At 44.0% G+C, this 5,727-nt stretch overlaps 1 non-coding gene across 1 annotated transcript; it reads left to right on the top strand.

The window, feature by feature from the left end:
• Positions 1-5,375: 5,375 nt before the first annotated feature.
• Positions 5,376-5,447, top strand: trnac-gca (transfer RNA cysteine (anticodon GCA)). The gene has a single exon. It is a non-coding gene; the product is annotated as a tRNA-Cys (tRNA).
• The last annotated feature ends 280 nt before the right edge of the window (positions 5,448-5,727 follow it).

The raw sequence follows: 5,727 nt of genomic DNA, 5'->3' as shown, positions 1-5,727 counted from the left end.
ACCAACATTCCATAGACTCTGGATCAGTTCCTATGGAGTGGAGGGTAGCCAATGTAACCCCACTTTTTAAAAAAGGAAGGAGAGAGAAAACAGGGAATTATAGACCGGTCAGCCTGACATCGGTAGTGGGTAAAATAATGGAATCAATTATTAAGGATGTCATAGCAGTGCATTTGGAAAGAGGTGACATGATAGGTCCAAGTCAGCATGGATTTGTGAAAGGGAAATCATGCTTGACAAATCTTCTGGAATTTTTTGAGGAAGTTTCCAGTAGAGTGGACAAGGGAGAACCAGTTGATGTGGTATATTTGGACTTTCAGAAGGCTTTCGACAAGGTCCCACACAAGAGATTAATGTGCAAAGTTAAAGCACATGGGATTGGTGGTAGTGTGCTGACATGGATTGAGAACTGGTTGTCAGACAGGAAGCAAAGAGTAGGAGTAAATGGATACTTTTCAGAATGGCAGGCAGTGACTAGTGGGGTACCGCAAGGTTCTGTGCTGGGGCCCCAGCTGTTTACATTGTACATTAATTATTTGGACGAGGGGATTAAATGTAGTATCTCTAAATTTGCGGATGACACTAAGTTGGGTGGCAGTGTGAGCAGCGAGGAGGATGCTATGAGGCTGCAGAGTGACTTGGATAGGTTAGGTGAGTGGGCAAATGCATGGCAGATGAAGTATAATGTGGATAAATGTGAGGTTATCCACTTTGGTGGTAAAAACAGAGAGACAGACTATTATCTGAATGGTGACAGATTAGGAAAAGGGGAGGTGCAACGAGACCTGGGTGTCATGGTACATCAGTCATTGAAGGTTGGCATGCAGGTATAGCAGGCGGTTAAGAAAGCAAATGGCATGTTGGCCTTCATAGCGAGGAGATTTGAGTACAGGGGCAGGGAGGTATTGCTACAGTTGTACAGGGCCTTGGTGAGGCCACACCTGGAGTATTGTGTACAATTTTGGTCTCCTAACTTGAGGAAGGACATTCTTGCTATTGAGGGAGTGCAGCGAAGGTTCACCAGACTGATTCCCGGGATGGCGGGACTGACATATCAAGAAAGACTGGATCAACTGGGCTTGTATTCACTGGAGTTCAGAAGAATGAGAGGGGATCTCATAGAAAGGTTTAAAATTCTGCCGAGTTTAGACAGGTTAGATGCAGGAAGAATGTTCCCAATGTTGGGAAGTCCAGAACCAGGGGTCACAGTCTAAGGATAAGGGGTAAGCCATTTAGGACTGAGATGAGGAGAAACTTCTTCACCCAGAGAGTGGTGAACCTGTGGTATTCTCTACCACAGAAAGTTGTTGAGGCCAATTCACTCAATATATTCAAAAAGGAGTTAGATGAAGTCCTTACTACTAGGGGGATCAAGGGGTATGGCGAGAAAGCAGGAATGGGGTACTGAGGTTGCATGTTCAGCCATGAACTCATTGAATGGCGGTGCAGGCTCGAAGGGCCGAATGGCCTACTCCTGCACCTATTTTCTATGTTTCTATGGTTTACACCAGTGGAACAGGTGCACGTAATGCACCATCCAGTGTGGTATTGAGATGTCCACACCTGGAAGGTCCCAAGCTTGCACCTGGCTGAATGAGATTATCCCAGTCGGGGCAGAGAAGGTTAGGGTTAATTTCAAGGAGGAGAAAATTCATTCAGGAATCTCGGTCCTGATCCCTATTGACCCCTTTTCGAGGAGGTGTGCCTGTGTAGACAAGGACATGATCAGGCTCAACTGCAATGCCTTCCAAGACGAAATGGCTAGGCCCATTGGCTAGATTGATGCACAAAGATTGGCCATTTGGGTAAGGTACTAGAGGGCTTCCTGCAGCCATGGACTTATGCCCAGGAGAGGTCAATATCACCAGGAGAGAGGGAAGGAAAATTGCTTCCAATGCTTTGATTTTAAACTCTCCTCCTCGTGTTCAAATCTCTCCCTTCACCCCTTCCTATCTCTGTAACCTCCTCCAGCCTTACAACACTCAGATCTCTGCACTCCTCCTGTTCTGACCTCACCCATCCCTCCCTCCCCTTCCTTCACACCACCACTGACAGCCATGCATTCAGCCATAGAATCATAGACTCATACAGCTAAGAAGGAGACCACCGACTCTGTGCCTGCTCTTTCGAGGAGCAATCCAGTTCGTCCCATTCCCCACTCTTTCCTCATATCCCTGCAATATTTTCTCTTTTATGTATTTATCCAATTTTGAAATCTTTCATTGAATGTGTATCGACCACCCTGTCAGGCAGTGCATTCCAAATCCTAACCACTATTTGCGTAAAGAAGTTTTTCCTCATGTTGCCTCTGGTTCTTTTGCCAAGAATCTGTGCCCCATCTAGGCCCCAAGCTTTGAACTTCTCCTCCTGAGCCTCTCCACCCCTCTCTCCTCCTTTAAGACGCTCCCCAAAATCTACCTCTTTGAACAAGCTTTTGGTCATCTGTCCTAATGTCTTTCATTGGCTGGGCCATTGGAGGGAGCAGCGCGTGTTGCTGCAGGAGGGCGACGTCTAGGAAGCCAGGTCGCTGATTGCAGTGCGGGCAGGCACTGCAGGAGGGGCGAAGGAGCAGCAAGAGTCCATAGAGGGAAGTGACCGGGGCCCAGGAGAGGTGTGAATCTGGGGCCCAGAAGAGGCAAGGGACCAGGGGCAGCACGGGCCAGCCCGCAATTCAATATGTGTGCGTGCTCGGACTGTGCAGCAGAGCTGGTCTCCAGTTAGTCTTGGGTAATCCTTGCCACTGGACCAAGACCTATCTCTGTCATGCCCATGTAGTGGCTGATGTGCAACGGCCACCACACATTAAAAAGATCCACGCACAGGCATCTTCCACCCTTGACGATGTAGTTCGGGATCTGGAATATTAGGTCTTTCATTGAAACACCCATGAACTCATCCCTTTTTGGCGTGGAAGCAAGTCATCCTCGCTTCGAGGGACTGCCTATGATGATGACATTTCTGTCTGATTACACTCCTGTGAAGCGCCTTTGGGCGGTTTACAACAGTAAAGGTGCTATTTAAATGCAAGACGTTGTTGGGTCCAGGGAAGTTGAGAAAAATGTTGTTTTCCAATCGTTGCCTTGTGTGCACTTGTCCCAGTGAACAACAATAAAAGTCATACTTTTATGTTCCCACAATGTAAGTGAAGTTCCCAGCACAATACAAAACAACTTCAACTGCAAGAGATTCCACTATAAACGAGGAACTATTTGAAAAGAACAGCATCTTCCAGTGTGTGTCTCATCTCTGATCATGTCAATGAGTTTGCAAAATATGCCAAACAAAGACCTGTAATGTCCTGGGCAATAATTAGCCCGGTTAAAACATTAAATGATAAAATGAGACCAGGATTTGCTATAATATTTTGCATGAAATATTGAAAGCTAGATACTGTATTGCTAGTTCATTGATCAAGTTGTGTAAGTGCGGGCAAGGACAGTAAACGCAGAGTAGATTCAAGTACCGTATATACTCGCGTATCATGCGACTTTTGAAGACCTAAATTGTAACCTAAATTTGGGGGGTAGCATGATACGCGAGATACAAAATTTGCGGGTGTGAAGTGCTGGCCAAGATTAGGCTATTAGGCTGTTAAGCAGACCGTATCCATTTACGGTAAGTCAAATAGTACATATGTATATCAAATAAAGATGATTTTGATAAAACTGCTGTTTTACTTGCTGATACACACGTAATGTTTACACTTTCCAAATCAGCTGAGAGGCTAACTACCAAAGGAAAACAGAAACGATTCTTAATTTCGGACACAGCTTTCTCTGACACCAAACAGCTTTGCAGCTTTAACGTTGTTGCTTTGTTCCGCTTCGGCAACAACTTGCAGCTTAAACTTGGCAGTATATTTCTTCGCAGATCTTTTCTCCATAGTGGCTAAGGGTAGAATGTAAAAATATATTTGTCATAGTTTACTACCTTAGATGAGATTTGGAACGAAATACGGTAACTGTTTATTATCGTAATGAGAAACAGCAAAACAGCTGTTTCTCACTCGGTTGTTTACGGCGGAAGAGTCGTTTCATGATTCGGTTGTTAAGGTCTGTATTCGATCGTTGTTATGTGTTAGGGTACTTGTTATGTGTTGGGTACTTGTTAAACTTGTTTGAAAGCCTAGCCTAGTGTCATCTGGTATCTCAAAAAAGTGACTCGCATGATACATAGGATATATGATAAAATCATGTTTTGGGGACGAAAATTTAGAGGTCGCATGATACGTGAGATCGTAGGATACGCGAGTATATACGGTAATTCTAGGACAGACGCCTTGGATCATTACTGTCTCTCTGTCTCCTCTTAGTCTGCTCGGCACTATTTACACAAATGTTGGTCCCAGTGCCACACCATCCTTAACTCATTCAGATTTGATGATCTTAACACAGTGACTAATGGTATGCAAATGGATTGTTTGCCTAAGTTTTTCTATCACTCTTAACACTCGTGTTTGTCGGAGGGCTTAACATATGCATTTGCTAAACTCCCTTTAAGCTTAATATCAACAGCCCCTGGAGACAATGCCTTGTAATCTCCACTACATACTTTCTGGCTTTGGTGGAAGTAAATTGGCCAATTTCAGCCAACTGTGTTCATTTCATTTTGATAAATTTATATAATGATGAAATACCTGGGACTAGGCCCCATACTTCAGGACTCGACTACAGTTGAAATGGGTAGGAGACAGTTAGTAGTGAATCTGTGATGCCAAGCATGGATTTTTAAAGTCTGTACGTTGTAGGTGCAAAGGAAGACTGAGGGAAGTAGGGAGCTCCCACCGTTTTCAAATTGTTGAAAAAGTGATTGAAAGGAGAAACTGGAAACAAGCCTCGATATCAACACAAGGAGAGGACAAGATGTGGATAGAGTAGGGTGAGTTAAGAAAAAAAGTTCAGAGGTGCACTGGTCATAGTAGCATAAATAAAACTGATCAAAATAAGAGTTTGCATGGCGTGACAGGTTGGACACTAGAAAAGATCACAAGAGAAGAGTGCCAGAGAGACATGACAAGAGCTCCCAGATGTATGTGCAAACATGGGCATCCTTACTTCAGTATTTTATGTTCAGTTGTTAATGCCCCCGTTTTCAGCTCCTCCCCTGAATATGGTGGGACTTGGATTCCAGAATTGCTCCAGCTTCTCGCCAGTAACTCAACCAAGGAGCCATTCTTTGTGTGGCTGGCCAGTCAGCCAGTGAGTGAAAATATAGGTCCACAAATTGGAATTTTATACAATTAATAAGGCATGAATCTCTGGCTGTATTTACCTCTGCGGCAAATTGTCAGACTATATTTTGACTTAATAGGAACTTTTACTAAACAGCCTGCAATCATTCTAACCCATTAGAATATAATTGAAAGCTTAAACAGTGGGGATATAGCTCAGTGGTAGAGCATTTGACTGCAGATCAAGAGGTCTCTGGTTCAAATCCAGGTGTCCCCTTTTGCCTCAATTCAAGGCAATTCCATTTTATAAAATGGAACCAACTGAGAAATGATGTTCTGATAAAAGGTCGTTGACCTGAAACATTAACTTTGTTTCTCTCTCCACAGATGCTCCCTGACCTATGAGTGTTTTCCAGCATTTTCTGTTTTTATTTTGAGTAATCTAGCTGTTCATCACAGCACTTAGCAAACGTGGCTCCAATGAACAATCCCACAGCACTGCAATAAACTGTCCCCTGCCTGACATGGAATTATGCAGGTAGTGATGGAACAGCAAA

The sequence above is a fragment of the Pristiophorus japonicus genome, chromosome 21, assembly GCF_044704955.1.
Source record: "Pristiophorus japonicus isolate sPriJap1 chromosome 21, sPriJap1.hap1, whole genome shotgun sequence".
NCBI lineage: Eukaryota > Metazoa > Chordata > Chondrichthyes > Pristiophoridae > Pristiophorus > Pristiophorus japonicus.
The sequence above is the reverse complement of the archived record's forward strand: the minus strand, read 5'-3'. Positions and strand labels throughout refer to the sequence as shown.